The following is a 26,587-nucleotide window of genomic DNA, read 5'->3' on the forward strand; positions in this document are numbered from 1 at the left end:
AGCCTGGCCCAGAGGCAGCCTCTGTATACCCCCTCCCCCATAAACTTATGTGAAATCTGTAAAATGGTGTGACTTTATGGTGTCCATCACCAAGATCATAACAACAGTCACTTTTTCTCAGGCCCTCGCAGAGTTGGTGTGCATGTGTGTGTGTGTGTGTATAGAAGCACCCCATCTAAGAACAGTGAATGAATGCCCTTATAGTGTCCCCAACAGACTTATATTATGTACAGAGGCAAAGTCCTATAACTGACCAGATGAATTCATGTGCCCATGTTTAAGGGTGAAGGGCTCATTGGTGTGGCACTAATGTCTCATAAGGACCATACACTCTTGGTCCTTTTTTGTAATGTCACTATCTACTGACCACTACTGTTAATGACCCCCGAGGAATACAGAACTAGTGGGCCTACATGCCTCTGAGCTGCTAATATATCAGATCCTTTGGGAGAGGCTTGGGTGTGTCAGGAGCCCTAACCACTGGCCTGGGAGTTCTATGGCTGGGGACTGAGCCAAGGTCCAGATATAGAGAGTCTTTCCAGAAGTTATTTCCTGGTAAGGGTCAAAGTCTTTGAGTTAGAAGAGGACCTGCCACCAGGGCTATGGCTATATGGAGACACACAGTTTCGATGTAAGCTGCCTGGGTATTTGAACAACTATTTTTAAGTGTGGTTCAGCAAGCCCCAGGAGCCAGGAAGCATATTCAGGCCATTTAAGGAGGGAGAGGTAGGAGCCAGAGTAGGTCAGCTATTAGCCCTGCTGAGTTTTTCTTGTTCAGTGTGTCGTGGCTAAGAGGAACTGTGGCTTCACCTTGTCCCATGGGGCAGGAAGTAGTATAATCTGGGACAGGGAATCTGAGATGTTCTCTATGAGGAGATGTGAAGAGATTTGGAAGCAGTTGGGTTTTATAGATATTGGTTGGAATTCAGCACTGTGGGTGTGAGCTGGCCATACCACACAGAGGCTTGGTTCAGGGTAAGGATGCTAGCAACCTCCTCATGAAGAGCAGTGACCTGGGTCTGTGAGGATCCAGGATGACTTCTTTGCCTGGCTCAGGATGGATGCTCTTGTACTGATAGATGCCTAGAAACAGACTCAGGGGCCTGACACCCATGTCTCTCTCCTAGCAACCTCCCATTTCAGTCAGGGTGGCTTAGTTTGTGCTCCAACCTCCTCTAGGGACCTTCCCAGCTCTCTTAGTCAATCCCCTCAGCCTTGGCCCCTGTAGGAAACTAGGGCCATGTCTTTTGGAAATGACCCCAGTTTGTTGTTGTTTTTGGTAGACACGCTCTCAGCTGGGGAAGAGAGGTCTCCCTAGGCCTTGGTTTGGGGTAAGACACGTGCTCTGTCGACATTTCACCAAGTAGTATTTGTTCTTTAACTTTCAGGCTTTAAATTTGAGGCCAAGTTTGGATCCTATCTGCCTTTGGACACTCTGGGATTCAGGGCTGGCTTCTCTTAGGACACTCCAGTGAGTGAATGCCTTATGCTGTTCAGTTCTGAGGTGGTAGAGCTGGACACCCTTGCTGTTCACTACTGGGAAACTCTGCAGAGAACAAGCAAACACATGTCAGTAAATCATGTCTTGTTTGAGGAGTGTGAAAGAATGCTTTGTAAGAAAACAGAACAGGGTAAGTGAAGACTGGGCACAGGAGGGTACAGCTTCCATTGGCGGGCTCAGTGCCAAGGCTTCTATGTGATCCTTGGTCCTCTGTGCCCAAACCTTGGCCTGCAACTGCTGGTGGGTGTGGTAGGCAGGTGCTCTGAGGTATACAGATATACGTGAGGAGACTTCCTGAAGTGCTCTAAGCTCAGGTGGGAACTGGGGAGGGAGAGGAGGATGACCCAATGTCATGGTGCAATCAGATGAGCCCAGGTTCCTCCTTGGCAGTGGAAATTTGCAGTAACTTGTGGTATAGTGAGGAAGAACAGTAGCCCCAAGCTGGGAGATAGCTTTAATGTGAGCGAGACTTGTCCCCAAACCACTCCTTTCTCCTTCTATTGAGATGCCACAGCACAGATGTTGGCTCCAGCGTGTACTCCCTGTAGTCCCTGAGAGCCTGGAATGGTCCAGGTTGATCCCCAGGGACAGACCCTTCAGTCTTTATTCCTGGTTCTTAAGATAGGAGCCCTTTGTGGCCAACCACCATCCACCCCATGTATCCAGCTGTGATTTTTCACAGACATCTGTATCAAATTATTGGTTCATGTCACAAACGAAATTAGGGCAGGTGCCCACCCTAGCAGAAGCCAGAAGCCAGAAGCCAGCTACCTGGCTGCATCGTAGTGAGGAAAGAATGGGTGATGGAGGTGTGGAGTGGAGCATGTACTGTAAAGAGGCTGAACTGGTGAGCTTGGAGCTTAAACAGACACAGATCCAGACCCCAAACAAGCAGCCTGGACACTGGGTCACCTGAGACGAATGATCTACTTTCTAGATTAGACCTCCCTGAAGCACTCCTGTGTTCTGTGATGCTAAGGGCTGTCCATGCATGGGTGTCAGTGGCCCTAATGTAGACTAGGTCTAGGTTGATGTCTGCTAATCATGTTGTCACCTGACTACATGCAGATGTTCATGGGTTGTGCTGTGGCCTGAATTCGTGTTCATGTCCATAGGTCATGATGCCCTATACTGATGTGAGTGGCCTGCATTGCCACCTGAGATGATAGTGGTGACCTGGTCTGGACTGCTACTGAGGGCCATGTCTGGGTCTATATTGATGTCAGTGGCACATGCTACCACCAAAGGCTACAGGAGTATCTGTGATCTATGCTGCAGCCTGAAGCCATGTTGATGTTGGGGGTGGGGCATGAATGTGGGTAGCCTGTGCTGCCACCTGGGTCCATGGTGATGTTTGGGCTTGTGAGGGCCAAGTTTGGGCTTGTGGTCCTTTGCGGTGGGTTGGCATTGATGTCCGTGGCCAGTGTTGACATTGAGTATCCCACAGATGTCTGTGGTTTATGCTGTAGCTAGAAGCCATGTTGATGTCTGTGATTCCAGCTTCATTGTAGGTGTCTTATCTAGTCCATGGTCCTACTGTAACTGGGAGCTCTGCTCAAAGTCTGCGCTGATGCCAGAAACTGCATGGAAGCCCTTAGTCTATGCTCCCAGTGTTCATAAAGAGGAAATAAACTACTTCCTCCATGATATCTATGACTTCAGACACACAGTTGTGAGAAAGATGAACAAAGAAGACTTCTGTGAGAACCCACACCTCTATCCCCCCAGCCCCAACAGTAACAGCCTAGACAGAAAGCCATCAGAGAGAACTCTTAAAAACTGTGATAGGATACTGGGGTGTCAAATGACTTCCAATGGTGGTGGGTAGGGGGAAAGACAGTTTTATTTGGGGACAAGTCCCTGAGAGTTTGGCCATGCCCCAGTGAATGTATGTATGTATGTATGCATGCATGCATGCATGTATGCACACATGTATGTATGTATGTATGTATATATAATTTTTTCCCTGGGGAGGTGGTAACAAGGGTGAGGGGAGGACAGGGAAGGACTAAGAAACAAAGGTGATTGGAGTGTATGATGTGGAATTCCCAAAGAATCAATGAAAATATTATGCTGGGAAAAAAAAGTTAGAGGCAGGAACTCTCCGGAAGGCATAAACTACCCCTACTCATTCCAATGTGTTGCATATACCACCACCCTCAGCTCACTGGGTGCAGAAAGGGAAGGGAGAGATGACACTGCTGTATAGGAAGGCTGACCCCCAAAGGGAAGAGAGTCTTGGGTGTGGGGGTCTAGCCTGGAATGGATGCGGTGGGAGACCCTGAAACATTAGAAGTGAGTTGGATGGGGTGTGGGCAACTGCTTCTTGAAAAGTGCTGCAGCCATACAGCATCCCAGGCCCAGTCACCAGCCTGTGTCTCCAGTAGGCTGATAGGACTCCTTGAAGTTTAGGGAAGGTCGCCTCACCAAACTCTCTGTCCACATCTCCTAGGGCAGTCAGACAAGGACCTGCAGTCTAAGATGGCACCCCTGTATCATATACTACCACTACCCTCCTCACCAAGTCCCCCAAGGCCCTGGTTTCTCTGGAAAGGAAAGTGCTTTTCAGGTCTTCATGTCACACAGCCTCTGCACGGGTGTCATTCTATAGAACTGGTGTGATCTTCAGACCCTGAGGAGGCTCCAATTTGCTTCTCCACGGCCATTTGTATCCATTTCAGCCTTTTGTCCTTAAATGTTTTTCAAGTTTTGTTATGTTGAATAGGGAAGTCTTATATTTTTTCCTATCCATTCTAATGTCCTGCATGTTTATCCTTCACTGTTTCTGTCGGGAGTCTGCTTCTTTCTGTTGATCTGTGGTAGCTCTCTGTGTACAATGAGTATCAAGACTTTGTGTTTACATTGCTGATGTTGCCAATTTACCTTTCTAATGGTGCTATTTTTTCCCCACACAAAAGTACTTTTTTTAAAAAAATTTTTATAAAGCCAAATTAGTCAGTTGTTTCCTATAGGCTTTGGAATTTGCCTCTTGCCTGCTCTCCTGAGAGGGCAAAGACTTCATTTAGTGTTTTTCTTCCAAAACTTTTATAATTATGCTTTTTGTCCCTAATCTAAGTTTATTTTGGGGTATGGGGTGAGACAGAGTGGAACCATTTTTTCCACATTAAACCTTAGCTATCTTGAGCCCTGGAGGACACAAATTATAGCCTAGAGGGCTGGAGAGACTGGGGCCAACTTCCTGGGCTGGAGTCCAGCCTGCATTAAGGCTGGGTGCTGGCTGGTGGCTGAGCCTCTAGTTCCTTCTTCTCCAAGAACATGGTTGTACCGAAGAAAACAATACCCTCTGGTGAACCCTTCCGGTGTCTCAGCTTTGGTGACTATCAGCAGGCTCAGGTCCTGCCTCCAACCATTTACTAGGTTTGCCATCTTACTTCTTCCCACAGAGAGGAAAGCAAGGAGAGAAACTGATTTCTCAAAGCCTCTAGGAAACTTGGTGAGAACAACATAGAACTTAGTTTAGTCCCTCTTCCACCATGGCCCTTCCATCCTAGTGTCCTGGGATAGAGATAAACCTCAGGCTGCCAAGGGTTTTAAGAGACTCAGACTCTGGCCAGCCTGGGGCTTCTAAGATGGAAACTACCATGCTTGCTGGGGGGCTCTAGGAGCAGGTTTGGAGATGTGTAGCCCAGTGTCTCAGCTTTCTCATTTGCTAAGCAGAGTCCACAATGCTCCTTGTTATTCTATAATATATAACACCACCCAGATGAGGATGAAACTGTGTTTACTCCACAGGCCTTTCTAGTCCTGTGACTACCACTGGGCTCTGGAGGCACATGATGGTCTTCCTTGCTGGCTAGGCATTGAGGGACACCCTTCTAGACTCTCCTCTAGTTGGACTGCTGCTCTGTAGCACTTTTTCTTGCTCTCATTCAGGCCTATCGGGGCTGCCTGAACTTGCACAATCCCAAACTCGACTTTACAAAGCTTTAGGAGGCATCTTTGAGCCTCTGGGTCTCCTTAGTCCTCTTCCCCTAGCTTGTTGTAGCTGTCTGCTAATTGTTCAAAGGCTGGGTAGGCAGCCTCCTGCTGAGAGCATGCATGGAGACCAGAGAAGAGAAGGGAGTCTGTCTGGAGCTGGCTTAGAGTTGGTGTTAAGAGGACAGGCACCACTGATCAGGTCAGTGGGACAGTCCTGATGCTCCCAGGCCACTGCTACCCAGGGCACTGACAGACAATCTCTACAAGTCCCCCAGGCTTGACTTGGACCTGGATGTTCATGCAGGCCTGAGTGCACATTTGTTTGAAAGGGAGATGTGCCCTCAAGATATTCAGGCCTCAAGGAACCTTTCTAGGGCCCAGAAAGTTAAATCTTAGTTCCTTTCTTGTTCAGAAGCCCTGCCTACCTATACAAGATCATCAACTGTTAGTGGGTAGAGCCAGTATCCATCCATAAACTCTCTTCCATGGCATCTCTGAAAGGTTTTAAAGAAACAGTGCATTCTCTCTCAAGATGGATGTGTTTATTAATCAGAAAGACCTGACAACTGAGTTTCCTTTTTCAAAATGAGTGGCCTGCAAGCCTGACTCACACTTCTAAGTTCATAAATTTTGCATGATTTTTGAAGGCCCGACTGGCTCCATCCTGGTGTCAATACTGCTGACATGAACACATTGCAGAAGTCTTGCAGAAATGAGCTGATACCTTCCTCATATAAGAAATACATAAGTCAGTTAAAAATAGTCCTCAGAACGGATGTGATGTTGCTGCGGCTGTCACGGGAAACACATGAATCAGTCACAGGAAGATGTGGACAGTCCATGGGTTTGGGGCTCTTTCTTGGCTGTTTGGAAGTTCTTCACCTTACCTTATACCCTGGCCCAAGGAAGCACCTAACATTGTGGCTTCCATACCTTTTGAAGGCTGGGGTTGCTTCCTGGATTCAGACTAACCAGAGCTGGTCTGGGAAGAGGGGGGCACATATGTGTGTGTGGATACTCCACAGCCTTCAAGCTTCCTCTGGGCCCATGCTCCCCCTTACCTGGGAAGTTGTGGGTATCATGTACAGCATGGCCAATCTATGGTCTGGCTTCTGTTTAACTTCTGAAGAAGCAAAGCCTGTGTGGTCACCGATGTTTCACAATGTCCTATACAGTCACCCAAGGCTGCTGGCACATTTTCTGACTGTGTCAGAAGCTTGCTTGGTTTGTATTAGCTTAGGAAAATGGGTGCTGAGACCTTAGAAGCTCAGACTACTAGGTTACCATATGTTCAGAGGAAAGTGAGCTTGTGGCTTCTACTGGGTTTGGGTTCTGTGGGCAGAGACGGCTCATTCATCTACCTGAAGCCTGAGGGCCCTTAGAACTCTCTGACTTCAGGTTTCCATTGCTAGGATGGGGTGGAAGGGTCAGCAAAGAGCCCAGACAGCCAGTTTGCTAGAAAACTAGCTTGACTGTGAGGTGTTAGAAAAACGGCAGTGATGTCCCTAAGAGGACATGCAGAACTACCAGCCGCTGCTGCGGTAGGCTGGGGCTGGAGATTGCTCACCCTGGACTGACCCTTCTTTCCTGGTTCTTTCGGCTGGATAAGTGCTGATGTGAAGAGTTCGTAAACTGGAGGGGCTTCTAGGAATGCATACTTTATAGTGAATCCCCCAAACAAAATCTTGGTGTGATAATAGAGATCAAAATCAATGTTCTTTTATATTTTGAGCCAGTGGAAGTTATTTTTCTCTAGGTTCAATTTTTTATTTTGTTTTTTTTTTTTTTTTTTTTTTTTTTTTTGCAGATTCCTAGAAGCTCATGGACTCTGTGCCCTGAGTGAGCTTTAGATTCTGATTGTCAGAAGAACCAAGGCTTCAGACCCTCTGCTTGGCTGGTATTTTTCAGAAGAAGGATTGCTTGCTTACCTGGACCAGGAGCACCATGAGCCTGCCCCCAGGTACACATGCATTCATTTACTCATATAGCCTCTATACATGCACACCCATGCATATACACCTGTATGTGCATGCTCAGACAGGACTGTCCCATACATTTGACTATACACGAGCCCATCCATGCTCATGTCCACATACAACTAGATAACACCAGAAGGCTGCTTTCTTCATTCTCTTCAAATGTCTCTAACCTGGCTTTAGGCACCAGCAGGTTTGCATAGGCCATGGCTAAGTAAATTCAGAGCATAGCCTAAGGGCAGGTCCCAGCTCTGTAGTTGGTAGTGTGAGGGCTGAACCAGCATGGTTGGAGCTGGAAGCGTGGGCTCAGTGGAGCCTAGGCTTGGTAATGGTTCCCCCATCCATTCTTTGTGCCAGAGACTTTGTTATGCATCTTCCTAACAAAGCTGTGGGATGGGCATTATTGTCCCTATTACTTAGGTGAGATTAAGAGATTTATTAGGATGAGGTCCTCGGCATTTTTTTATTTATTTTGTTTTGTGGATCCACCTACCACTCACTTCCCTAGCCACCTCTGCATTTTTCCTGATCTGTAGTTCTACCCACTGTGGTCCCTCCTACCCACTCCCTCATCCTCTGCTCTTCTTTATTCTGCTCTGTGGATCTCCCTGCCACTCCTAGATCCTTACTCCACTCTCCTTCAGCCTGCCTAAGCATTGTCTCTTCACCTTAGCCTCCACAGTATATACCTCTTTGCTTAGAGACAAGATAAACATATGTTTGATTTTTGTTTCTGGTTCTTGGCATATCACAATTCACAGTTCTTGAACTCTACAGTGACTAGTATCTTTTAGATACTAATTAAGTGGTCATTTGGGTCTTGGACTCTTGAAAGCTTAGGATAGGTCTGTCTGAAAAGACCAAGCCTTCCTTAGAAGGTTAGTCTCAACTCTACCTTTGAGAAGGGAAGAAAACTGAAAACTGAGTTGATCACTGAAGCCAGATGGTTTAACTGGTATAAATATTTCACCTCCACTTCAGAAAGCCCTCAAGATTCTCCTGAATGAGATTACTGGGTGTCTTAATGTCCTACCTCCCAATGCCAGCCCAAGTACCCTGTCAGATCCCAAGAAGCAGAAAGCCCTAGCTAGGAACACAAGATCAACTGTAGCATTTGAATCTTGGTTATAGGGACTATAATGCACCCTGAGCATGGCCGACCTCTGAGGGACCGGATGGGTGGAGGGAAGTTGGGGTCTTTCTTGTGATGCATCACCTTTGGACTCCAGGAAAGATGTTCATATGGTTTCCACTGAAAATTTTCTGCTGAGTCTGAGCCATTTGGAGGTCAGCATTTCTAGGTCAGTAGGATGACACTGCAGTCCTGGGGTGTAAGGTCACAGGACAGAGGGGCTTTGAGGAAGGGAGGGAGGGAGGCACCATCTCAGCACTGATCAGGTCTAGGACTCTTCTCTGCCTTGTTTGACATATTCTGGGCCAACTTTTTGTCCAGTCCATTTTTACTTACAGTCCTTGGAAAGCCTCTGAAGTACATACCAGCACTTGCTCTGCAAACACTAAGCTACAGGCTCCAAACCACCTCCATCATCCTCATGAAGACTCTTAGGAAGCAACAGACAAATAGGTGGCTCCTTTTTCTTCATAAGGGGCTTCCAAAGGACTGGGTCTTCCTTGGAGTGAACTTTTGGGCAGAATAGTTTACAATTGAATCTGAGATGGGGAGGATACTTTATCTAAGTTGTCAGCAAGCCTCTGGCTCCAGGAGCCCCTTCAGGTGTTGTTTTCCCCCTAATATCTCATGGGAATTCTTAATGGCACCCAAGCTTCCTGCCAGGCTGGGGTGTATCTGAAGAATGAGCAGAAGGGAGGAGGAAGCCGTGCTAGGAGATGGCTCAGTGGGTAAGGACGCATACTTAGTGCCGAACCTGACAACTTGAATTTGATCTCTGCACCACATGGTCAAAGGAGAGAACAGGTCCCCACACATTGTCCTCTGACTTCAACATGCACACTATGAAGTGTGCACATGCATGCACATGCATGCACACATAATAAATAAAAAAGTTGAGAGAAGGGCTAGGTGCCAGCCAGGACCTGCTGTGTACACCACTTTCCAGCACTAAGGGATGGAACCTCACTGAGGGAAGCTCTGCAGGCATATCAGGGTTTGGGGCACTTCACTGAGCAGACACTGTTGCTCCTCATAAAGTGGCTTGCAGCTACATTGTACAGATGAGAGGAAGTTTGTCGAAATATTCGAAAATACACATAACCACAGGACACAGAGAGATCATACCTGACACATGCATGGCAAGAGATACATGCAGAGAAATCTGGCACATGTGTTTATACACAGAACATATCACATCATGGGCATATGCTCACACATTGAAGACATACCACATCACACACATTCTCACATACGGAGGCCTAGTGGACACTGCCCCCGGATGTGGCTTCCAGCAGCAACTGGAATTCCCTGGGCCGACTCCTACCCTCCACTTCTGCCTTTATGAAGCAGGTGCTAGCAGTTGACCAGGCTGTTTAGTGCCTTTTCTACTTGAAGCACTGATTTTCATATGCATGAAGGAAGAGAAAACATACCATTGAAGTAGTGATGGAGGATGACTGAAGTTCCAGCATCCTCTGACACTCTCCCATGGCCACAGCCTTTCTCTGACCCTGGCCCGAGTCCAAACTTTGCAGCTATGAGGAAGATTAAAGGACAATCTTAGCAGCATCCAGCTGTGCAGGAAGAGAAAGAAAAATCATTTGATGAGAACCTGAGCACTGTTTCTCACGCTTCTACAGTGCCACCTGCTGGCTGTTGGTGTTTATTGGTGCTTTTGCCTGCGTACATGTCTGTCAGCCTGAGGGTGTCAGAACCCCTGAAACTGGAGTTTGTCCATCTGTCATCTTCCCAGGCTCAGGTTTCACATCTTACTGTGTCTCATCTGCCTTCATCTCCGAAGAGCTCCTAAACCAGTTGGCACAAGCTTACTGCACTCAGGTCCCACATGGTCTGGAGTGGGAGAACAGGACATGGTCTCCAGAAGAGGCAAAGTTGTGGCCCTAGGCAGTAGATTCATGTAGGAGTGCTAATCTTTAGTGACCTGTGTAGGCTGCTCCACCCTGCTCACTACCCCAGCCTCTCCCTTTGCCTTTCTCTGGTAATGTAGAGTCCATGGAAGGTAAAGTGTCTTCCTTGGGTTTCACCAGAGGCTGTGATCAGGCTTAGCTGTGAGGCAGAGACAGCAGGTTGGACCCCTGTGGGACCAGAGGTACTGCACATACTCTAGGAGGCTGCTGAAATGCTGTGACTTAACTGTAAGCTGTGACTCTTGCTGGAGACACGCACTGCTTCTTTCCCTAGCCACAATTTCCATCTCACTGCTTCACCCTGACCTCATTGCTTGGCCCCAAGCCCTTCCATATGTGGCATCTGGCCTTTCTTGGGTGCCAGGAACATTGTACAGTTCCCCATGACAGTTGGCTTTTGCTGGAGAGTTGTCTGTGGGACTGTCTCCCTAGAGAATGACAGACCAGTACCAGGTCTCCAGATGCATAGACTCAGCTTGATACTATGTTGAGCTGTTTCCATTCATTTCTTTAACCAGTGGAGTCTTTCCAATCACAGGAGAGCTGTCCTCATCGCCTGAAGTGCTTCTTGGAGTAGAAAACCCAGCACTTGCCTATGTGCTAATATTCCCCTGTATACATGACTGGAGAGATGGCTTAGTGATTAAGAGCACTGGCTCCTCTTCCGAAGGACCTGGGTTCAATCCCCAGCACCCTCATGACAGCTCACACATGACTGTAACTCCAGTTTTAGGGGTTCTGACACTCTCACACATGCATGCAGGCAAAGCATCAATGAACAAAAAAAATTTAATTATATTTTAAAAGTCTCACTGGCCAATTGGCTCTGGTTAGACATGGTTACCTGCCAGTATTCTACTCTCAGTTGGCTGGTCCCTGAGAGCATCATCTTACTCTCGCCTGGGAGTCTGTGGCCGGCCCTATTCATTCATTCATTCATTCATTCATTCGTTTGCTGGAATAGACAGTATGATTTTAGAGAACAGATTGATCTATAGATGATAAAACCAAACAAGGACCCTGGAATAAGCAAGACACCATTCCTTATTTGACAGTTTCATTGATTTTTGAACCCAAGTGTTAAAGCTAGATCTCTTTTCTCCCAAGCATGTCATTCCCATACTCTGCTTCACCTGACCCATTCTTTTTCTCTGGGACGTTCTTATATGCAGGGCTTGATTTTTATGTCCTCTTGGTCCCTTCACAGGGTCCTTGCTGACTGAAGGAAGCCTGTCCCGTGCCCTAGCCAAGACTTCATGCCAGAGACACACATGAAGGGGAGTGTGAGAGCCTGCAGCTAGCTGCCTCCTCCATACGGGTGATCAGTGCAACTCTGCTTGATGAAACTTGTGGTTGATTAGGATGCACGAAGAAGGGCGTTGCTGCACAATTCCAAAGCCCAAGGCTGGTAAAGTGTGAAACAGCGAGGTGTTGCTGACTTTGCAGAGTTCGAGGAGGGAGGGAGAGCCACTTCTGAAAGCCCTGATGCTGGGGGCCATGCCCTGGCTGTTCTTCTTTCTGGCTTCTCTTTTGAAGATAAGCCAACTTCGAAGAAGAGATATTTAAGGTGTGGTGTTCAATAAACCATCCCTATATGACTGAGATTGGTGTCTGAGTGGTTTGTGAAGTAGTTCCCAGACCCTAACACTAGGCCTGCGTTAGCAGACAAAGGCTGTAAGCATTGGAGACAACAATTAAAACAGGTGAATAAAAGTTACTTTTAGACTCTAGCACTGTGCCAGCTACCTCACCCAACACTTCATCCAGTCGAGGGGCAAGACTGCTCTCTCACTCTCCCAAGTGCCACAGCTGTCAAGAGGCTGTGCCAGCTCTCCTGTTCTGATGCCCTCCCCTAAGCCTTTGCCACCAGAGCCTGTTCTTTTGTGCTGCCAGGGTGAGACCCAGTGTTCACTCTCCTGAGTGCAGCTGCTGGTGAGGAGAGGGGATAGCACTTTTGCTCTCATGACTCTAGGGCCAGCTCTCCTGGCTACCACAGAAGGCGAGGGGTGAGGTGAGGAGGGCATGAAGGCATCTCCCCCACACCCATGATGCCTCATGACAGACAAATGGCAGGTCCAGTTCTTCTGTGCTCACACCCTTGGGCCAGCTCACCTACACCTCAGTCACCAGGGCTAGCTCAACAGTGCTGCCTAGATGAGGTGCAGGGCCCATACTTCCAAGTGCTGCAGCTGGTGAGAGGCAGGGATTGCTCTCTAGAGTGCCAGAGCTGGTGAGGAGGGGAGCCAGCTCTGCACAGCCCTTGGATATCAACACGGTTCCAAGCAGCAGCCCAAACCAGGAATATCAGTGTTGTCTTAAGTGGTATCGTGAGCCCCACAGACCCAGACATGGCCCTCAGGGGCAGCACAGGCTGGGACTCCATCAAGGCTTCAAGTAGCAGGGTAGGCTACACACATCAGGCTATTCCTTCTCCCCCTTGAGTCTCCAGTTCTGCATCTCTTCGTGATGCTCAGACTGTTCTACTTCTCTTTCTTTTCGCTCTGTGTACCACACGCTTGCACATTGTGGTGGTTCCCGCTGTAAGTGGGCCACACAGCAGCAGGTCTCTGGGCTGCTTCTGCTCACCCAGGTGCATTGTGTTCTCCTTTTTTTAGATTATCTTTGTAGTTATCTTTGTCCAGGTTCATCACAATGAAAAGACCAGAACATTGCCTCACAGTGAAGTGTACCCAGTACCTACCAGGCTGTGTGGACAGTAGCTCACTGGGGTATTTCAGTGGTTGTGTTTTACAGTTACATCCATCTTTTTCCTTACTTTGCTATTTATAAGGTCACTGCTTTAAATTGAACATTGAGATTGGTTGGATGGACATATAGATGGATGGATTTGAGCATGCCCACATATATGTGTGCATTACAGAAAGCAACTGGGATAAGGTAGGGACCCTCTCAAACACTGTGACCTATTTTGCTTTGTTCTTGGGCAGATGCCCCATGATTCCAGATTATTATTTATTAGTATTATTTTTTATTAGTACAGCTTGCATTGTCTCACTAAAGCAGCCCAGTTCTGAGGCTGGTGGGATATGTTTTTTTTTCCTGTTGCACTAGGGACAGAACCTAGGGTCTCCTATATATATATGGGCAAATATTCTACCACTGAGCCACATACTTAGTGATATTTTATATTGTTTATTGCACAAATATTTCCTAAGAGCCTGCTAGGAGAATGCTAATTAAAAAATCTTTATTTCTTATTGTGTTATCCTTATATGTGTATGGAATTCAAGACTGTCCATCAATTTTTAATTCACATCACTAGAATTTAGTGTTTATAATTCAAAACTGTCACTGTTGCCACTTGCTGCATGTTCCTGTTTATATCCTCCCAGGTTGCACTGTGTGCTGTCTGGATATGGGTTTTGACATCGTCAGTTCAGTTGGCAACTGATACTTTTCTTGCTTTGTAAATACAAATTTTTAGTTTTGTCATCACTAACCTTAAATGTTAAAATATCTTTTTATCACTGGACTATTTAAAAATTTTTTTTCATTTAGGCTTAAGCCCTTTACAGGTATAATAGGTACCCAAATCCTTAGAAATAGACACATATAACTTAAAACAAAGTTTCAGGGAGAGTGGCCTTTAGCTATTATGTTTGTACTCTTTTGCCACTTTGAGAAGGGGTTAACTGAGAGGCCAAGTATTAGATGTCTTCTCCTCTCCAGACAATTGCTAAGTGGAAACTGAAGCCACAGGCATGGGGTGTTGAGAGCTAGAGCCTATGGTGCCTCTTGAACAGATTCAGGAAAAGCACTCCTCTGCCTTGGCACAGCTCAGTTTCTAGAGATTCTTATTTCTGCTTCAGATATGAACTATCTGGCTCTCAATTTTAATTTTCCTTCCTGGACACAATACTGGTATGGAGACATGATATTGCCATGTTTGTTGAGGTTTGAGAGAAGCACCTGAAGGCTTTGGCTGTTGTCGTTTTCTGCATGCCACTGCCAGGGTCCCAGAGCAAACCCTGTGCAATGACCCCGCCGGTCAGCCTCTGGCCAACCTTCACTTCCAGGGTCATGCATGCATCGTCCTTCTGGCAGACTGCTGAGATTGTCAGCCCGAGTCACAGATGCAGGCTTAGATCTCTCAAAACCTACTTTAATAAGGATTCTTAAGTGCTTGATCCTCCCTTCTAGCCCACCCACTCACCAGAGGGAGTGGAAAAGAAAGGTTAATGGGAGACGGGGGTTGTGGACCTGTTTAGAAACAGTTCTTTGGGGCTATTCCAACCTGTGTTGTCAGAAGTCCAGTCCACTTGCAATCACCACCTGTCTTAGTCAGGGTTTCTATTCCTGCACAAACATCATGACCAAGAAGCAAGTTGGGGAGGAAAGGGTTTATTCGGCTTATACTTCCATACTGTTGTCCATCACCAAGGAAGTCAGGACTGGAATGCAAGCAGGTCAGAAAGCAGGAGCCGATGCAGAGGCCATGGAGGGATGTTCTTTACTGGCTTGCCTCACCTGGCTTGCTCAGCCTGCTCTCTTATAGAACCCAAGACTACCAGCCCAGAGATGGTCCCACCCACAAGGGGCCTTTCCCCCTTGATCACTAATTGAGAAAATGCCTTACAGTTGGATCTCATGGAGGCATTTCCTCAACTGAAGCTCCTTTCTCTGTGATAACTCCAGCTGTGTCAAGTTGACACAAAACTAGCCAGTACACCACCCATTCACAAATTAGCAATGGCAGTTCAATCCAGAGGAAACTTTGAGGAAGTGGCAAGAAGCTGCTGGCATATCACGAGAAGTTCTTTGACAATTGCTTTTTATGAAGTCATGACAAGCAAAGATCAGCAATGTGATATAAGGTGAACCAATGCCAAAGGCCCCCACCCCTGTCTGTGGGGTCATAGTTATATTCTTTCTAAACATCATGTGTCCTCTTGTGTGTCTGCTTCAGCAAAACATCCTCTCACCTGTCTGTCCTAGTAAAACATCATTTAACATAACAGTTTCCAAAGAAAACAGGTATTTCCACTTCACACAGAGCTAAAGAAACCTCAGAAAACAAGCACACAACATGGACAGCCACACACATCAACAGGAGGAGCCAAGCATCTCAGTTCACACCGCAGGCACTGCTGTCACTCTTCCTCTTAAGATTGTTAGGGAATTGTCAGACACATTGGTTAGAGTTTTTCATAAACGCTCCTTCAAAATGGCCACAAAGACTATTCAGAATGCTTGCAATAGGAAGAGAAAACTGAACACAATATATATAGTTAAGGGTGGCTTCACAACTGACCAGGAAAGTTGAAAGAAAGGATAGAAAATTACAAAAAAGAACGGGGTTAGTAAGGCAACCCAGTTGCCTATTGATGAGATAAGAACTTCATAGGCATCCAAGTGGCATTCAGGCTTCGCAGGCTCAGAAGAGGGCAGTTAAAAGCTTGGGCAGGACTGGCAGGAAGGGTTTGTCTTCTGCCAGTGACTTTCTTATAGGCAATTAAGTAGGTGGTTCAGATCAGACAAAGACTTGCAGAAAAGGGGAAATACTGTCCATGTTGCAGCAGAAGGCACATCAGTGATCACAACTCACTACTGCAAACTCAGAAACCCAGAAATCCTGGCTTCTGTGGCCATATATTCACTTCCACTGTGACTCCTCCTCTTCCTTCTCAACCCCCTTCCCATCTCTCTTGTGAGTTTCCTGTCCACTAGCATTGGCTCTGTTGGCCATGTGATTGTTCAGACTCTCCCTCAACTGCACGGTCTGACTCCTCTTCCTACTCTGCCATGACTGGTCACAGCTCTCAGCACGTCTGTGCCAGGTTTGGTTGTAGTTGGGACACATTTGTGTTCTATGTGCACAATTTTATAGATGAGCACAATACTTAACTTTTTTTCTTAAAATAAAGAATGCAAACAACAAATTAACTAGCACTGGAACCTGTGGATTTTTTTTTTTTTTTTTTGGACCCTGTGTGGCTTTTAACAGATGGATGGTTGTCTTCATTTCAGACCAGCTTAAATAACAGGTATTGAAGTTTTTCCTTGAGAAGTGCTGGTGGATGGCCAGGGAATTTCTCCTGCAATGCAGAAGCTGAAACTGCCTCATTGTAACCGGGCCAGTTTTCCATGCCTGTCCTGTTGTACCAGCCAGGGGATGAAGTCAGAGACCCAACAGGTAGGAGAGGGAAAGTGGCATGAAGGAAAGAACTGGGACAGGGAGAAGTGTGCGAGGAGGGGCACGTTAGCAGAGAGGGCTGGCAAAGGGAGGATGGCAAAGGGACATTCGAGACTCAGGCCTGAGCGACTTCCTGAACCAGAGCTATCAGTTATCTCTCAGGCATGGGGAACACACAGAAGAACTAAGCTCCGGTGCTTGGAGCTGAATCCAACCTAGTCCCTAGAGCTTCTTTGTGATTTCTGGTGCTGCAAATTCCCATTCTTCTACCTCTGGATGCTTGGATGTTAGAATATCATCTTCTTAGAAGGTCTGTCCCCACAACATTAACTCCTTCCCTGATTTTTCTCTACCTGGATATCTAATGTAACCTCACATGTGTTATGTCTGAAATGAAATCCTCCCCAATCCATAAAACAAACAAACAAAAGCCCACCCCAGTATCCCTGTCTAATTTATGCCTTGCTCAGCTTGACTCTTCTCATAAGCACCACATTCATCCTTTATCTCCAAAGGCTCCATATTCATAGTACATTCTAAGTCCTTGATTCCTCAGCCCCTCAGCCTTGTACTATTCTCTGAGCATCTTACCTGGCTTAGACTCTGTGAAGCTTCCAGTATCTCATTGCCTTATCCACTGCCCACCAAGCAGCCAAAGGATTACTTTAGAAAGAAGTCCGGGTCATGACACTCTTCTCTCATTTCATTTTAAAAGAAACCCATAGTCTCTATCACACCAGAAGACCTTTAATGGGGGTTCCTGTTGACCACTTGACACCTTGGTCTTCAGCCCCCCTCAGTAATGAGCCTCTTCTAGGCCTGACCGTTTTGCTCACCCACTAGAAAGTGCTTCCTGCCATTTTTTTTTTTTGCAAGCCCAGCCTCCTCACAAAATGAAGACACCCAAGAAAATGTGAATATTCTGTCTTCCCACTTCTTAGTAAGGTGGTCATGAGCAAATAGCAGAGAATCAGTAAGTTGGAGTGGCTAGAATTTCAGTAGGATATTGATGTGCCCAAGGTGTGTGGGTCTCTCTGCCCTTGTGGATCGTTGGCTGATATAATCCACAAGGGCAGTGGAAGCAGAGACGCCGATCAAACAGGGACTTCAGAAGCCTATGTAAGTATCTATGGTGAGTGACCATACCAGGACCAGGACTGGCTTGTTAGTACGCAAATCAACTTTACTTAGGGTGATTGAAGGCTTATAAAGTTTTGGGGGACTGAGGGCAGGAATGTCCAGGATGGGCAAAGGTCATTGGCTGAGGACTCATTAGCATGAGGAAGCACTTCAGGAATCTCAGGTGCTAGCTGAATAGGTTTTGTCAGGAGAAAATCTAATTGAGGCTACATGACATTCCTCAGGTAGAGGCAAGTATGGGGGCTTAGAACTCCCCAGACAAGATCAGAGAAGGAAAAGCTCTTCTAACGAAGGAATCCTCCATTATACACCAAGCCCCAGAAGGCTATCAAGTCAACAGTAGACTTAATTAGCAGAGTTTTCCCACAAACATCAGATGCCCAAATTCCAATTGAGGAGCCTGTTCTGAGATCATGTATCTAGGCAGAGCCCTCACCTAGGCCCATCCCTGTTTTGCTGCATGCAGGAACTAGATCTTGGTATGTGAAACCCCACCAGACCTCTCACAGACTCCATTTTCTTTCCTTCCAACCACCTTTTATTTTTTAGTAAAGCTGTCAATAAAGTCTTAGAGGATGTTGGGGTAGCTTTTCCAGGTGGGTCTCTTTGATCAGGCCTTTGGGAAGCAGAAGTCAAACTTTAGACTCAGTTCAGGAAGAATCTTAACATTGTACCCCTTTGTTAGGTATTAGTGTTGGTAGTGTCTCTATATGCAGCCATGTATGCTGAAGGGAGACAATGAGCAGGCAGCATGATGTCCACTGTCCTATACCTCACTAGGAGAATGGTCTCTTTTCCTCCAGCTGCTAAGTACCCCCACCCTGACCTCCTCCCACTTGTCTCCTGTGACATGCTCAGGCTGCAGAATCTTAGTGGGCAGGCTGATCTGTATTCTTTTCTCTGTTGTGATCTAGACAACCTAAGAATCTGAGTATGACAGATGTCTTGTTTAGCACCAATAGTGCCATTAGATCCCAGCACAGCCAGGCATGTCACCATTTTGCAGCATATGCTTTGGGAACTTTTGTTCCACTGTGACCCAGAGCTTGTTTTTCCTGCTGTGGGCCAGGGAAAGAACAGGTGTAGCCAGGGAAATGATATGGATCCTGGCTCAGTTGTTTACTGCCCAGGATCTCTTGCTTCTCAGGGATTACAATTTCAGTTAACAAACATCTTGGGGGTGTATGATAGCTCACTCAGAATCTCCCAGCCAGCAGTCACACTTTATGAATTATTTATATTTGGTTGCCTCTTAGAGCACCAAACGCAGCTGCCTAGAACGGTCAGACCCTTTCCCAGCAAAGCCCACAGCTGGAGAAATGACCAAGCAAGAGGAAAAATTACCTTGTAGTCACATTGGTAGTTGTCAGTTGGATCTCAGACTTGCTCTTTACTCTGCTGGCACCAAGTGCTTGTGCAGAGGAACTGACCCAAAGTATAATTTCCTTCAGCCACATATTAGTAACCTATTCAGAATATGCTTAATGTGAAAAAAAGCTTTCCTTTTAGGAAAATAAAAACACTTTATGAAGGACCCTGAATGTGCTCCAATGATTCTAGACAAAGAACTCCATTTCTAGAAGATTCAAAAATCTTATCTTCAGGTCTGGAACTTCAAAGTCTTGATAGTCCCAGATGAGGGAAAGCAGAAAGGGGACAGACAAGTTGCATGACTACTGTTCTAGGGATGGCACCATCCACAAAAGGCTAAACCCTCTCCCATCAATCACTAATTAAGAAAATGCCTTAAAGACTTTCCTACAGCCTGATCTTATGGAGGCATTTTCTTAATTAAGGTTCCCTCCTCTCAGATGATTAAGCTTGTGTCAAGTTGACATAAAACTATCCAACACAATTGACTCCTTGTCATCTTGACACACAAACACATCACCATTAAGCCTCAACCTTTCCTTTTCATCATTGCTCAAGATCTCACATTAAAAATATAAATAACTTTAAAAGTCTCAGTCTTGCCAGGTGGTGGTGACACATGCCTTTAATCCCAGCACTTGGGGGGCAGAGGCAGGTGGATTTCTGAGTTTGAGGCCAGCCTGGTCTACAAAGTGAGTTCCAGGACAGCCAGGGCTATACAGAGAAACCCTGTCTTGAAAAACAAAAACAAAAAGTCTCAGTCTTTACAAATTCAAACACATGAAAAGTTCAATCTCTTTAAAATAGCCAATCCCATTTAAAATCCAAAATATCCAAACTGTATGGTCCTATAAAATTAAAATAATAAACACTTTCTTACTTTAAGAGGGAAGAACCAGGGTATAGTCACAATCAAATCAAACAAAAACCAAAGTTTCAAAAATGTAAATAACTCAACTTCTAATGTCTGGGAATTACTCCTAATCTTGCCTCCTCCAAGGGGCTTGGGTCACTTCTCTGGATCCACCCTCTGAAACACACACAGCTTGTCTTCTAAGCTCCAGCTGGCTCTACTCCATAGCTGCTGTGCTTGGTGGTCATCCTCTGGTACAGGCCACTCCAAAATGCTGGGGTATTCTGCTGCAACTGGCCTGCACTTTCACCAATAACTTCTTATAGGCTCTCTTCATGGTGCCAAACCTCAATTTCACTAGTGGGTCTTCAACTGCCACTGAGGTTGCACCTTCACCGATGTCCCTTCATGCCTTCATGCTTTCATGCCTTCAAAACCAGTACCACCTGGATGACTTTTAAATTACGAAGTTCATCTGCCAGCATGAGGTACAACCTTGGCTCCCTTTGGAATACAATATCTGTGTGCTATAGGAAACATTTCCCAAGATTTTTACTTCAACAATGCTAGGTTTTACTTTAGTTTTGGTTTCTTGTTAATCACAGCTGGTTCCTCCAGCTAACCAGAACCACAGAATCTTAATTCAAAATAACAAATGGCCCTGATAGAGTCTTTAAGCTTCCTTCTGAAATTTCATAACCCAGGCTTCTATCTTCCACATTGTCTTCAACATTCTTATATTCCAGGCTCCCACAGAGCAAATCATCAACCACTGAATACTCATTCGGAGAGGAAAGGGTTTATTTGGCTTATGCTTCCATATTAGTTCATCATCAAAGGAGGTCAGGACAGAAACTCAAGACAGAAACTTGGAGGCAGAAGCTGATGCAGAAGCCATGGATAGGTGCTGCTTTCTGGTTCACTTTTCATTGCTTGCCCAGCTTTCTTATAGAATCCAAACCACCAACTGAAGGATAGCACCATTCACAAAAGGCTGAGCCCTCCTCCAACAATCACTAATTTAAAAAAAAAATCTTGCTTACAGCCCAATATTATGGAGTCATTTTCTTAATTGAGGTTCTCTGCTCTCAGATGACATTAACTTGTGTTGTTGACATAAAATTATCTAGCACAGCCACTCTGCTAGTGAATGTATCCATGTTAAAGATGAAAAAAAATAGTACTAAAAGAATTTGAGGCCTCCTATAGCCATCCAAAGGAAAAAAATGTAGATCCATATAAGGTTTAATGGGCCCCCTGGCTATGTTCCCTGGAGACATTGTTTGTTTGATGCCACTCATACACACAATGCTAATGACATTAGCATTGTTCAATGGCCCACCAATGGCTCCACAGAATGTAATAATCCAATGTTTGGCATAGACCAGATCTCAAACTAGTTGAAGGACCTTTTATCATAAGGACCTATGGAAATTGATAGCTGTCAACAACATTTTTAGTATTACCAGTTGTTCTACTACTGACTTTAGTAGAGTTGGTGAGGGTAAAAGAGGTTTGCAGCCTCTTTATTTAGACAGGATTTAATATGTCATACAGATTACCAATGCACATGTATGACAGTAGCTCCTTATAATGAAAGCAAATATAACTGGAAATTAATTAAGACCTGTTGCAGTTTCCAATTAACTTCTTCTCTAATTGACCCAGTGGTGGCTTCATGTTCCTTGCTACCTGCCCCAATGTTCTGGATTCCCAAATGAAAGAGACATACATGCAGCCTTATATTTTAATATGCCTTAAACACTTCAATGGCTGGGTCACTCCAAACCTCCACCTGGCTGACACCTCCACTCTGATATCCCTGTGTTTTTACTTATTAAAGTCTATATTCCATCTTTATTGCTCTAGACCTAACATAGGTGGACACTCTTCCCTGGCTCTTACATGTTGGCTGTTTTTGTGTCCTTTACTTCTCAGACATGGCAGCTACTCCTTTCCCAGGATGGCTGTCCTATTTCCTTCTTCCTCCCTCAGTCCCCTTGCCTGCGAATCCTAAAGTCCCACCTCTAAAGTCCCACCTCTGTCTCCCTGCCCAGCCATTGGCCACCAGCAACTTTATTTACCAACCAAAACCATCTAATGAAAGTATAACATAAAAACTAAATTCTAGGCCTTTAGACCCAGGCTTGGGAATGTGACCTCTGTGGCTTAATGCTCCAAGGTATGCTAATCATAAAACAGATAGCAACATTCCTCCACCCACCCACTTCCTGGGTTCAAAGAGTGTTCATTCAAAGAAAGTCACCCTGACCATTGCGGGAACCCTCTATGCAAATGTGCTATTGTTAGGGGCTCTTAGAAACTGTCTTGAGAGATAACCTGCACAATTACCAGGTATTCCTTGTGACTCTTGTGACTTTGCACTTCCTTGGGACTCTTAACTGGTATCTTTGGTATTTTCCAACAACGCCCTCCCCACTTCCTTGAGTTCAGGTTTCTTCCTTTAAATACCCCCGTACCCAGCTACTTGGGGCGCCATGGTCCTCTACCCCTGCGTGATGTATGACCATGGGCCCGAGAGTGCTCTTGAATAAAAATCCTCTTGCAGTTTGCAGCAAGACCGTTTCTTGTGAGTGATTTGGGGTGTTGCCTCTCCTGAGTCAGAACGTGGGGGAATCCTCAGGTTGTGGGTCTTTCACTAGGAGCAGGGTCCTTCAGTGTCTTATGTGTGGATTCTCATGCAATTTGGGGGACCTAATTAACATAATACAAACATTAGACCAAATCCACAACAAAGACCCACCACCTAAGATTTTGGACATACAATGATAGTGTGGATGTGGCCCAGTTATGTTGGCACAACTTAGAAATGATAAAGGCTTATTATCAGATGTTTACCCTGCTAATATAACTATTACAAACAACAACAACAGCAACAAAAACAACAACAGCAAACCAAAAAAGTCCTTGAGGAGCTTTGAAGCTTCAATCCCTTTAACAAAAAGGCTGTTATGTTCTTCCTTCTTGTTATTTTTATAGTCTGGTGTCCAACATTGCAGCAAATTTCCTCTGGACTAAATGTGAAGATTCATCATGACATCTAAGAAATAAGAAATGGGGAGATGTGGGGAATGGATGAAGTTCCAAGGGAATGTGTATTATTGACACGAGGATGGCCGTATGAAAGACCTCAGTGTTTCACACCCAAGGGAACGGCAAGGCCTTCTGGGATGTTCTGGTGATTATATTAGAACACATCCTAAGAGGTTGTAACACAATTAACCAAAGGTCATAAAAGGGAACTAATTATTTATTGTAGGTGCAAGGACAGAAGATAAAATATTGAATGTGTTTATCTATACAAAACTTCAATGATAACTTAGTTATGGTCTTTAGTTCTCCATGAACCTGTAAAGCTAGTGACAGATAATGAATGTCTAGTCTTAATGAACACATATGTAAACATTCTCTGTTGTAAACTTCTTTTTCAATTTATGATTTGAATTTATGATTGATCGTCTAGTGAACTTTTTTTGGGAAAAAGGAATACTTGGGAAAACCATGTAATCTATTCTCCTAGAAAAGGTACAAAAGACTAGGAACAATTTCATTAAAAGGTGTACTGGCTAGTTTTGTGTCAACTTGAAACAGCTGGAGTTATCACAGAAAAAGGAGCTTCAGTTGAGGAAATGCCTCCATGAAATCCAACTGTAAGGCATTTTCTCAATTAGTGATCAAGGGGGAAAGGCCCCTTGTGGGCGGGACCATCTCTGGGCTGGTAATCTTGGTTCTATAAGAGAGCAGGCTGAGCAAGCCAAGGGAAGCAAGCCAGTAAGGAACATTCCTAAATGGCCTCTGCATCAGCTCCTGCTTCCTGACCTGCTTAAGTTCCAGTCCTGACTTCCTTGGTGATGGACAGCAGTATGGAAGTGTAAGCTGAATAAAGCCTTTCCTCCCCAACTTGCTCCTTGGTCATGATGTTTGTGCAGGAATAGAAACCCTGACTAAGACAAAAAGGCATTATCATATCAGTGCAGGAGAAGAAAGCAAGGTTAGGAGAAGACAGTAGAACAGAGTATCTTAGAAATTAAAAGTGGAATTAGAAATTAGGAGAGCAATATTCGGAATGTAGAAAGAAAGAGGGACAAAGAGGAAGCTGCAGAGAGGGCAGAAGGAGCAGGCAGGCTTCTCCTTACCATGGGACAGAACAGGTCTTTTCTTAACAGCAAGGCAGGGTTAGTCTTACTAAAGAGGACACGGCTTTCTTCTTACAGACTTGGGTTTAATTCATTTAGCAATAAAAGGGTACAAGCCTTTTCTTTCTCTGTGCAAACAAGGCACTTGTTATCCTGATAAACATCTATAAATATCTATGTTCAATTTAAAGACGAATCTTTAGGAGGAGTATCTGGTTTAAAATGTCCAGATAATGTCTCTTAGTGTTGCCAGTTCTGTTTCTGGGGCTGTGTTCTGCACACTCTGCTGTTACTTGGTTTTACACTTGTTTCTCTAGCTTCTGTTTTTACAGTCCTCAGTAGTTTATTCTCATTTGCTGTTGTTTTTAGCATTTCTTCTTGTTCATTTTATGACACAGAGAAGTAGCTTCTTCATTAAGTTTCTTAGGCTATGGAATAAGGGACTAATTTTTACTTTAGTTTTAGATAAAACCTGGGTTTTAAGTTCTGCTCATCTATAATACACCCTGTGTCTTTTGGTTAATCCTATAACTTCTCTAAGCTTGTTCATCTTCAAAAAGTGTGGCACTAGGGGAACCAGGAATCTTAAACACTCAGAGTTGTCCTTTCAAAGGGAAGGACGTGTAACCGGTTATCTGCCCAGAAGGCTGGGAACAGACATTATCAATAGCCTGGTGGTCTTTGTGCTGTACAACCAAGACCACAGAAGACCTTTCCCCAGACATATATCACGAGCTTTTCAATCTATAGAACCTATCTTTATCCTATATAAAGTGCATGTCACATGTACTTTACAAAGAGTTTTGACATAGATATGTCATAAGCTTTATTACACACAGGATTGAGTTAATTATCACCAGAAAAGTTTCCACCAAATTGTGCTGTGCTTAAATATGCCTAAAATAAACCATTTCGGGTGAGACTCGCAAAGTTTGAACCAACAGTGCCTACTTTGTCTTGATGAACCAAAGTGCCTTCTTGCCTCTCACTGATCATTACTCTGCTGGCCATGGTGGCCACAGAGATCCACACAGTGGATCTTTTAAACTTTCATCTTTGAGACTTTTTTTTACATATTTAAGAGTTTATAATATTATCAATTGGACCAACTTCTCTACAGCATCTACCTCTATTCTGCTGACTCATTATTTCCCCATAGGATAAGTCTCTTCTAATATGCATACATTTCAGTATAGTTACTTGTATTTCATCATTAAAATTGCCTTTATTTATTCTTTTCTGATTTGAAGGCCAGTTAAGATATTAAAGAGAATTTAGAATCTACCTTTGAACAAGCACCTTCATCATTCATCATGAAAAGGTTCAGAGAAGAAAAGCACAGGTGAAATGCCTTAGACATAATTTTACAAGGTTCTCTTATCCTGACCACTTATTCATCAAATGATAGTTTCTCAGAAGGAATAGCCTTTGAAGAAAAGTATATATTTAATGACTTTGGAGAGAAATTTTTTCTAAGATCCAAGTTTATTCCACAGCATATTACTCATTCTGGAGAGAAACAACATAAATTTAGACATATTTGAAATAGTTTCAGATACCACTATGTCCAATTAAAAGGCAAATACACTCTAGAAAGAAAACGTATAAACATAGTGAATATGCAAAAAAATCCAAAGACATTTCAAACTTTGTCTTCAGAGTATTAATACCAGAGAGGAGCCTTATAAATGTAATGGTTGTAGGAAAGCTTTTAGACAGAGTTCATCTTCTACTGGCCACCAGAGAACTCATACTGGAGAGAAACCTTATAAATGTAGCATGTGTGCATCATTCACTAACAACTTTTTATTCAATATCAGCGAATCCATACAGGTGAAAGACTTTATAAAATGCAATGAATGTGAAAAAGCTTTCAGTTATTGCTTATCCTTCGTTAACGATCAGAGAAAGCTATAACAGAAAGAAACCCTATGACTAAATTGATTTTGGGAAGTCCTTCACTGATGTCTCATATTTTACACAACATCAGAGAACTCATACTGGGGAAAAAAACTCTATGAGTGTAATGAATGTGTGAAAACAGTCACTGCCCACTTAGCCTTTATGCAACACCAAATAGTTCACACTGAAGAAAAATGACATACATGTAGTAAATGTGGGAAGGGCTTCCCTGAAAATTTATCCACTATCAAGCATCAACAGCTTCATACTTGAGAAAACCTCTACAAAAGTAACAAATATGGTAAGGCTTGAAGCCAGAGCACTCTCCGTTTTCAGCATCAGAGAACTCAAATGGGTGAGAACCCTTGAACTGTGACAAATGTGAAAAAAAAACATCTGGTAATGCCTCAGTCCTGATCAGCAGTCTAATACTTTAATCTTTTGTGATCTGCAGTCCAATGATGGGATGTGTTCAAAGAAATGTATTTTTACGTGATCTTTATTATGTAAAATCGTGGAATGCTCCTCACTGTA

At 44.6% G+C, this 26,587-nt stretch overlaps 1 long non-coding RNA gene across 4 annotated transcripts in view; it reads left to right on the plus strand.

Annotated features, from left to right (window-relative positions):
* Gm12589 overlaps positions 1-12,082 on the plus strand; it is a 32,578-nt gene extending 20,496 nt beyond the window's left edge. The window contains exons 1-4 of one of the 4 annotated variants that reach the window (XR_880373.2): positions 558-631; positions 1,389-1,471; positions 7,248-7,400; positions 11,684-12,082. This is a non-coding gene — a long non-coding RNA (predicted gene 12589). Of the gene's footprint in view, positions 1-557; positions 632-1,388; positions 1,472-4,776; positions 4,956-7,247; positions 7,401-11,683 lie in introns of those variants that run through there. The other 3 variants (XR_389240.2, XR_389242.3, XR_389241.2) reach the window with 3 other exon arrangements.
* Positions 12,083-26,587: the final 14,505 nt, after the last annotated feature.

Source organism: Mus musculus, chromosome 11 (genome assembly GCF_000001635.26).
Source record: "Mus musculus strain C57BL/6J chromosome 11, GRCm38.p6 C57BL/6J".
Lineage (NCBI taxonomy): Eukaryota > Metazoa > Chordata > Mammalia > Rodentia > Muridae > Mus > Mus musculus.